The following is a 9665-nucleotide window of genomic DNA, read 5'->3' as shown; positions in this document are numbered from 1 at the left end:
GCAGCAGTGTCCACTGGCCTTGGCGGCACCCTCGCGCTCACGGGGACCTCTGTGTCACCCCGGGGGGTCCTGGGATGAAGGCAGGTGCACCGCTCACGTTGCCCGGGCCAAGCAGCCTGCACTGCCCATCTCGTTCTATGCCCCGCACCCTCATCCCCCACCTTCTCACCCTCTTCCAAACTCTGACACAGAGCCATTTTGGTCTGAGTATGAGCTGCTTCAGAAAAACCTTTCCTTTATTAGGAAAATGATCACACATCATTGGCTTCTGTGCTTTCTCTCCAAATCACTCTCAGCTCACTTGCAGCAAGGTGTTGTTTCCTCATCACAGATTCCAGTCTCCTCAAGCTGATCAGCGCAAAGGTAAGAAAAGCAGTTTCCTCCCTGCTTGATGCAGTTGAATCACTCATTTCTTTCAGTCAGGCCCTCGAAGAGGCTGGCACCTGCCGCAGGGGAACACAAGCACTTCAGACTCCCGTCTTGTAGTCGCCACAGAACATTCCCACCCTCACACCACAGTGAGTTCCCTCCAAGGCATTACCTGTTTCTGGGGAGACCAAAGGGTTGGAGGTGCTTTGAAATCATGAGACTCTACACATCTTTTTTATTTGTTGTTTTTTTCAACAATCAAATTGCTGGTGTGTACAAATCCCTCTCTTTCCCTTCTGATGGTAAACTGAGGAGGCCCACTTATGATACAGGTTTTTCGAGCCAGGATGGACCTCACAGACCCACTACTTTAACTTCTGTGTGATCCTCTCCCCCAGTGACAAAACCAAGACCTCTCGTGTCCCAGGGCAGGAAGCCACCTATGGCCGAGCCAGGAGGGACCAGAAGTCTCCAGGGCCCACCTCAGTTCTCACTTCCCCACCGCAGTGCTGCTCTATTACAGTGTTAAGGTGTTAACAGCTCTTAACTAATATTGGCCGCAATGATCTCAGACATTAGGGACACAAAAGAAATGGCGCTGCCATGCTTGGTGCCATGTATGTGGTTGGCTTCTGTGTCCTGGAAGTAACAGAGCGTGTGATCTGTTTGAACCACTTAATCTCCCTGGGCCCCAGCTTCTCAAATCTGAACCTGAGGAGACTGGAGTGTGTGCTTGCACCCATTGAGGCTTGTCATTTTTCCCCTGGAGAGCAACACAACCAGGCGTACGGGACTCAGACTTCATCTTTCAAGGAATGCATTGATTTTCACTTCTTTACAGATGGGGAAACCGAGGCCCAGAGAGTCTGAAGTTGTTGTCCATTATCCCACAATTGCCAAGCCATGTTCTGCCTCACTCCAAAGTCAGTGTCTCCCAGGAAGATGTGTGCATCCTAAGCAAGTGTAGCAGAGAAACTGCCTGCAGGGCGTTCTCAGCTTTTGTACCTGTAATGTGGAGTGAAGCCAAAGGGGTCTGATTTCCTGTTTCTTGGTCTAGTTACACATGTTGAGGAGATCACTTTTACTTCTGCATTACATGAGCTCCAGTGTCCTCTCTCTGTTCTTATCCATTCCTCCTCCATCGCCAACCGGGGACCGCAGGGCTGGAGTGCGGGACGCATCCGCAGTCTCACAGCCTGGATCTGTGGGTGTCTGCAGGGCCTGCACACTGGCAAGGTTCAGAGACAATGGTGGTTGTCACAGCTGGGCTGGGACAGTGAAGTTCTCCGGTGGGGAGGGTGCAGAGGCTCTGCTATGTCTATAGCACACAGGGCAGTGCTGTCAGAATTATCCATGCCAGAAGATCAGTTGTTCAGTCTGAGAGATTCTGGCCAAGAGTTGTGGTTTTTCTTTTAATGTTCCATACCCATCAGAATTAGCAGAGGCACTCTTCAAAGTATTGATTTCATTGTCCTGGAATGCGGTATCTGCATAGTACACAACTCAGGTGAATTAGTGAGCAGCACAGAGACTGCTGAGCCAGTGGTTTCCAGTTCCTGCGGGTGTCTGAGTCTCCTGGAAGGCGGTGAGAGCACAGCAGCCCCTCCCTGTGCCTTGGGTTTGTGAGGCCGTGGGTCCAGGACGGGGTGGTCACTTCCATTTCTGACAAGACCCTGCCCGAGTCTGAGGCTGCTGGATAGGGAGCAAAGGGGGCCCCTGTGGAGAATGTCGGGGTCCCTCCTGTGTGAGCATCTGTGCTGCCTTCCATGCACTGATGTCACCAAGCACCGGAGTTGTTCTTCTGGTGACATTTGCCTTCTCTTGTGACAGATTTGACAGTGCACCCTGTGTCCCCTGACAGTCGCTGTGCTTCCTCAGAGGAGAAACCACGCCTACGTTGGAGCAGGGCCTGCAGGTGTTGGTGGCTTTCATGTGCTTCTGCAAGTGTGTGGCTGCCTGTGACAGCAAGGAGAACAGATGGCCATCTGATACATTTGCACACACACACATATTCACACTCACATGTGCAAGGACTCCTTGTAGGCATGAGAAAATTAAGGAATTACTAGGCCACAATGAGAGAGACAGGAAGGGATGCAGGGATGCGTATACCACTAATGTGAAAAATATGATTACTATGAATTTCTGGCAATAAACTCGAACCATTTCAAAATAGAAAAATTCCTAGAAAACACAAATCAGAATGAAATAATATGATAAACATCATAGAGATTAGAAAACCTAAATAGTTCTTTGATTATCAAAGATGATGACTCCACAAAATAAAACTCTAGTACAGAACAAGCTTGCTTCACCGGCACCTTTATAAAGCAATAAGCAAGGGTGAGGCCGCACTGTCACAGCTGTTTATCGGAATGGGAAAGGTGAGTACGCCCAAGGGGTGGCTTGATTTCAGGTACAGTAGCAATGTCTGACAAGATCAGTAATGCAGGGCAAGCAACAGAAAATTACAGATCAAATCGAACAGTTGAGGGGCAAAACTACTCAATCATCAGCAAACAAAATAAAACCAGGTTCTGTTTATTTTACAGACCAAATGTTTCCTTTAATATTAGTATATCGGTCAATGCCCTTGCCATTAATAGCTAAAAATCACACCAGTTTTATATTTGCAGCCAATACACTAGAAAAGAAAATGCAGCACTGTTTCATTACTAAATTTAAAACTTAAAAAAATTTTAAGAAATCAAAGAAACTTTGGTAATCAGATAAAACATAACTTCAAATCTTACTAAACAAAGATGTTCTGAATGATCAGATATTAAAGGCTTGACATTCGTTACTGGTCGTAAGGTCCAGATAGTGGGCACTGCATTTCTATTTGACCTGTGTCTGAGGCAACACACACACATACACACACCCTGCAGGTATGAGAATTGGAAAAGAAGAAATAAAATTGTCGCTATTTGCAGATATTATAATTATATCTGAAACAAAAGGAATTTAGCAACTCATTTTGGCAAACTTGCTCTACATAGAATCAGTATACCAAAAAATAAAGCAAAGTAAAAGGAAAAAAGCAAACTACATGAATCAACTTTAATTCAGTATTTTAGCAACCGTTAGCGAAGTGATATTAGAATAGAGGAACCATGAAGGATTAGCCCTGCAACTAACTTAGCAGATGGCTCAAATTTAAAAGAATTTAACGGCACGAAGCACTGAAGATTATGCAGACCAATGGGAACTCTCATTTGCTGATCATCGGCATGTAAATCAGTTTTTCAATTTGGAAGACTGGTTTGAGGTTTATTGTTTATTAAATTTGAATATATGCATATCCCAAGACCAAATTCTGCCTTCCAGGAAACAGGAATAGGGGCAAATAGCCCCATTTTGCCAAACGAAACACACACAAACCACACTGTGCTGTCGGCGTGGACAGTCGGGTGCCTGCAGTGGGAGGCACAGGAAGTCATCCCAGCCAGAGTTTGTTCCCCGGGGCAGTGGGACAAGGAGGCTCTGGGGGCTGCAGGCTGCAGAGTGCTCTCTGGACCTGCCTTGGGCTCACAGGTGCTGGCTGCACAGTGACAAGTTATGTTGTCCTCGTGTGTGGTGAGCCTTCTAATGCATGCTACTTTTAGTGATTAAGAAAATAAAATTCAACAGTTTCTCCTGGGAAGGTGGTTCTCACGTCCCAGCGCGGAGCTCTGCTGTGTGGCCCAGGCACCGCCTCACCCCTGCGAGGGTCCGTGCTGTGCAGAGCGCAGAGGGTCGGTAACGCAGGGCCCCGGCCCGCTCCTCACCTGTCCCCAGGTCCCCGCCCCCTCTTGGTGCTTGTTCTCACCCTGGTCCTCCCTGAGCTGGACGGTGAGATCTTATCAGGACCCGTGACCCCGAGGAAGGGAGAGGAGGGAAGGGAGAGAGGAGCCGGGAAGCAGGACCGAGCGTCTCCACACTGGGCTGAGCGACTCCCCGGAACACAGGCCCATTAGGCCCGTTAGGCTGCATGGCTGTGATCCTGCTGCTGCCGCGTGACAGCAGCCACTCTCCGCTCAGGCGTGGGAAGAGGGGTTGGGTCAGTGAAGGGCATCGCGATCACGCAGCAGGAAGGACCTGGGACATAGGTGTCAGTGGCTCATTGAGGAGAGCAGGGCAGAGAGAAGAGAGTGGGTTGTAGCACTGAGCACACAGCAGGCTTGATTTTCATGGTTTGTAAAAGATCTGCATAAGGAGGAATCCATAGGGAACCTCGAGTCTCTGAGAAGAAACAGGATCAAGCACAGCTCTGATGCCGTTGCTGCAGGGACTGACTAGGTGGCCAGCAATGAGGAAGACGTGCTAACACAGAGCAGGGAAGCCTTGGTCTGCTTAGGAAAGAACCAGGAGTGTAAGGTGTCCTCAGGAGCCGTTTGGTGGTGGGGGCTGGAACGCAGAACAAGCGCGTGAGCCCGAGTGGTGATGGGAACGCCGTTCCTCTGTCTGTGCGTTAACCCACCGCCCCGTGTGGGCACTGAGCCGGCTCCGAGGGCTGCAGTTACAGGTCTGCCGGCTGTGTCCACAGCTGAGCTGTGGGGTCCACAGGGCCTGCCGAGCTGCACCCCACCGAGCCCGGGTGGATGTGTTGTCAAAGACTGTGTGTTTTCAAGAGAAGATAAAACTTTCAATTTTATGTGACAAAACTCACTACATTTTGAAAAGAAAAAGATTTTTTAAAAACCTGATTATGCTGGAATCACCTCCTCTCCCCCTTCAGTCTCCCCTCCTGGAACAAGCCTGTCCTGAAGCCTCAGAGCTGGTCTGCCCGTTTCACCTCCTTGGCCAGGTGCTGTACAGCTGCTAACAGCGGTGCACGCTGCTGCCCTGGGTCTCCCACTGCTCAGCTCGCAGCAGAATCCCAGGCCCTGTGTTCCCCCAGGGCCGAGCCTGCACAGAGGAGCCCTGGACTAAGCCTCTCGCCCTCCCCTCTATGGTCCAGAGACCTGGGCTGCGGGGCCTGGGCGTCCTGGCCGGAGCTGTGCAGGGCGAGGCCCCTCCCTATGGGGAGGAGCTGCTCCCCACAAACCTTAGGTCAAGGCCCCGCCGCGGGGCTCCCTGGGCCTTGCTTTCTCACTGTGCCACGGCCAGGCGAGCCATAGGACCCTCTCAGGAGCAGGGCGCAGGGATCCCCTGCTGGGCTCAGGGGCTGGCAGCTGCTGGGCAAGCGGCCGGAACGGGCAGGGGCGGGTGGGGACGGCAGCACCGACGGGGCCATCCGCATGCACGTGTGTGCGGTGGGGTGGATGGTTCACAGCAGGAGAGCACAGTCACAGTGCTAAGGCCCGGTGGACTGACCGGCAGCTGTGCACAGCTCTCCTTAAAGAGAGTGCCCTCGGCTCAGGCAAGGAGCCCCGCAGGCCCCCAGGCTTACCCGGGAGAATGTGCAGGGAGAGGAGGTAGCATGTGAGAAGCAGTGGGCGGAGCATCCTCATGGTGACCGGCAGGCAGGCCCTGATGCAGCAGAGAGAGAGAGAGCTCTTAGAAGTTGAGTCCGGAGAGGCATCCAGAGGCTGCGGGGCAGCTGTATTTATATAGATGAAGGATTATACAACCCCACAGATGAGCTGAGGGAGGTGTTAGAATCCAGGGGGAAGTCTAATAAATAACCTCGTGTCCTTTGCCATGAATGCTGTCCAAGTCCCGTGGTCACATGTCCCTGTGCAGTTCGGGTGAGTTTATCCAGTCGGTGGCCCTGGCCAGGCCTGTGTGTTCTCCAGCAGTGGTGGGGCTGAGAGCCTCACGGCAGGCAGCTCACACAAGCGACCCTCACGTGGCCATGGTCAGAGAGGCCCCAGGAGCAGGAGGCCAGGAGCCCCAGCAGGTCCTGGCTGGCCCTGAGGTCGTGTGTACCTGTGACCCCACAGGGCGGCTGCAGACTTCGCCCTCTGCCCGCTCAGACTCAGAGCAGTACAGGGGTAGCCCTTCTCCCTCAGGCCAAGGCTGCTTTCCATCTCTTTCCTTCTGTAGAACATTGTGCTTAAGCTTCCATCACTCACTTCATTTATCCAGCCAGACAGAAATGTTTCTGAGGATTCTCCAGCTGGGGCTCCCCATGAGTGTCCGCGGCACGGCCCAGGAGCTGCACGGTCCAGTCCGATGACCTCTTACCCAGTGTCTAAGGACCTCTTGTGCTCATTGAGTGTAAATTTAAGCTTTTTCACTGATTTCCACTGTAATTTTTGGAGAAGCTTTCTAGTATCTGAGTGAAGATTCTACTTTGCGAGAGGCAGAAGCAGGCTGTTTCCACTTAGGGCAGAGCGGAGGTTATTAAGGCACGCTGGGAAGCCCGTGGGATCACGGTCAGCTGCTAACAATGTGGCCTAATAGCAGTGCTGGGTGGGACTTCTGGCAGGTGGATTACAGAGGAGGGCAGCTAGGTTCTGCCATGGTTTAGAAATAACTACTCGGCCTTTGACGAAGAGCTCCAGGCTTGGCCCTGGACTTAGTGTAAAGTGCATACTTGACCATGGGACATCACTGAGATGTTCCTCATGGACTAGGTATCATCGGACCCATCGAGTCATAAAGTGAGATGAGCACAGGAACAATCCATCATCAATGGGAGGAATATATACAAAAGTGGACTTGAACAGGTCCTGATGGCACATGAAAAAGTGACCCAAGTGCCCATGGCTCCTGCCTTTCCTCTCCCAGCATGCACCTGTGACCTCAGGTCTGTACTCCATGCGCATTTAACAGAGGAAGAGAAGATCAAGGCCTGGGTTACAGATGTTTCCGTGTGTTACACAGGCACCACTCAGAGGTAGACAGCTAAGCACCACAGACACTCTCCAGGACATCCCTGAAGGACAGCGGTGAAGACCAATCTTCACAGTGGGAAGAATGTCAGGCAGTAGACCTGGTCATACATTTTTCTCGGAAGAAAAAAGAGTGGCGACATGTGGGAAAGTACATCAAAGTGTGGGCTGTAACTGATGGTCTGGCTTGCTGCTCAGGGAGGAGTTGGGAGGAACGCAACTACAAGATTGGTGACGACGATGTTGGTGGTAGAGGTGTGAAGAAAGAATTCTCTCTTCTGTATGGGAGAAGGGAGAGAAGATATTTTTGTCTCATGGAAATATTTACCAAAGGTGACCTCAGAACAAGAAAAGTTTAATTATCCAGTGAACAGGACGACTTATTCTGTGGATGGCAGTCAGCTTCTTTCTCAGCCACACCTCTTGTTGCCTAATTTCTCATGAACAAACTGGCCACGGTGGCAACTTTGGGCTCGGTGGTATTGATTCCCACTCGTGAGGATGACCTGGCCATAGTCATTGCTGAGACCAGAACTGCCAGCAGCAGAGACCAGCACCGAGTCCCCAGTGTGTCATCCTTCCTGGAGTGATGGTGGCAGCTTGATTCTGCTGGACTATTTTCACCATGGCTGAGACAGAATTTGCCTTCCTTGCACCTAATGCTTCTGCCAAAGTTATTACTTAGGGACTTACAGAATGCCTCATCCACTATCAAGGTTTTCTACACAGCCTACCTCTGACCAAGGAACCCACTTCATGGCCAAATAAATGCAGCAGGGGCCTCATGCTCCTAGAATTCATTGGCCTAACCATGTGCCCCACCATCCAGGAGCTGGATTGATAGAGCATGGCCTTTTAAAGATGCTCTGGGCACATGCTTGAAAGCAGTATCTATCAAGATGGGTCTGTGGAAATGGTCATCAGAAGGCTGTAGATGCTCCCACTCAGTGTCCAATATTTGCTACCATTTCTCCCCTAGTCAGGATTCAAGAATCCAGGAGTCGAGAGGTGGAAATGGAAATTGTACTACGCACCAGCACCCTTAGTGACCCAGAAGCACTTTGTTTTTGTTTCCTGTTCTTGCAACTTTTCCCCAGCTGGCCTAGAAGTCTTAGTTCAGAGGGAAAAGGGCTTCTGCCAGAGGCATATCAATGATTCTATGGAACTGTAAGTTAAGACATCGCGCTCGCCGTTTTAGGGTCCTCATCACCCCAAAGGCTGAGTAAACAGGCTGCCACAGGAGTTTTGGTGGGGCAGGGTAACTGGCTCCAACTATCGTGGGAGGAATGGAATTTCTACTTCACAGGAGGTAGGAAGGATGTGTTTGGAGGGCAGCAGATCTCTCCGAGCATCTCCTGGTTTTACTATGTCCCGTGACTCAGGTCAGTGGGAAACTATAACAACCCAATCCAGGCAAAATGACAAATGGTCAAGACCCTTCAGGAGTGAGCATATGCTTGACCCAATGAGGCAAAGAACTGACCATCCATGCTGCTTGCTGGATGTTATAGAAATACATGATGGGAGGTATAAGAAGGGAGTTATAAACACCCTCCACGACCATGTGACCAGCCTGAGAGTGAGCACTGTAATTGTCAAGAATACTTCTTTCCTATTTTAGCATGCCTGCACATATAAACAGATATTTTAAGCAGGTATCTTTGTTTCTGTCTTTGTGTTCTTACTCCATGTAACATAACATTGATTGATTTAATGTCAGTGCTTAAGTATTGTTACTTAAAGTTACATAATGCCAGGAGAAGTGTAACCATCACTGAAAGAAAACTTTCCTCCTACACAGGGGGAGGAATTAGTGCATCTCCAGTTGTATACAGGAGAGTCGTATTACGTGAGGTGGAATTATGAACTTGTAGTTGTCTTTATTTGCCAATTAAATACAATTTAAGGAAGCCTGGCATGGTGGCGCATGCCTGTAATCCCAACACTCGGGAGGCTGAGGCAGGAGGATCACTGTGAGTTCAAGACCAGCCTGGGCTACATAGTGAGTTCCAGGTCAGTCTCAACTACATAGTGAGACCCTGTCTCAAACCCCCACCTCCCCCCAAAAAAAATACAGTTTAAGGAGACATTGCCTGGCTGTCAGGTCAACAAGGGGTGAATTGTGACTGCTTGCTGTGGTATGTCAGTTCAACTCGATTAGAAAACACTTAGCACAGGAGCAAAGTACAATTCTAGGCCTCTCTGTTTTGTGTTTTAAGAGATGGTTGATGCGGTAGACTAGCAAACTGAGGAGGGAGACCCATCTCAGTTGTTGGTGGCACCAACCATACATTTGTAGCCTGGATGGAATAAAAAGGAAAGAGGAAAGAAGCTGGCATGTATTGTTGAAAAGCTGTATTCTGTTTCAGTGGGTGCATATTTTGCTGCTGTCATTTCCTGTGGCTCTCACACTCTAGTTTCTTCAGCCTTTTGGTGCTGACTCATGTCAATAGCTCTCCAGGGAACTTGTCTTAGTCACTTTCTCCTCACTAGGACACAACAACAGATACCTGAAACCTGAAGGAGGTGAAGTTTACT

The 9665-nt window shown here is 50.1% G+C and overlaps 1 long non-coding RNA gene across 1 annotated transcript; it reads right to left on the bottom strand.

Annotated features, from left to right (window-relative positions):
• Positions 1-215: 215 nt before the first annotated feature.
• Positions 216-5934, bottom strand: LOC104859679. The gene is made up of 2 exons (XR_779455.2): positions 5741-5934; positions 216-443 (listed from the first exon to the last, which is right to left on the bottom strand). It is a non-coding gene; the product is annotated as an uncharacterized LOC104859679 (long non-coding RNA).
• Positions 5935-9665: the final 3731 nt, after the last annotated feature.

Source organism: Fukomys damarensis, unplaced genomic scaffold, assembly GCF_012274545.1.
Source record: "Fukomys damarensis isolate Sample0158 unplaced genomic scaffold, DMR_v1.0_HiC HiC_scaffold_18, whole genome shotgun sequence".
Classification (NCBI taxonomy): domain Eukaryota; kingdom Metazoa; phylum Chordata; class Mammalia; order Rodentia; family Bathyergidae; genus Fukomys; species Fukomys damarensis.
The sequence above is the reverse complement of the archived record's forward strand: the minus strand, read 5'-3'. Positions and strand labels throughout refer to the sequence as shown.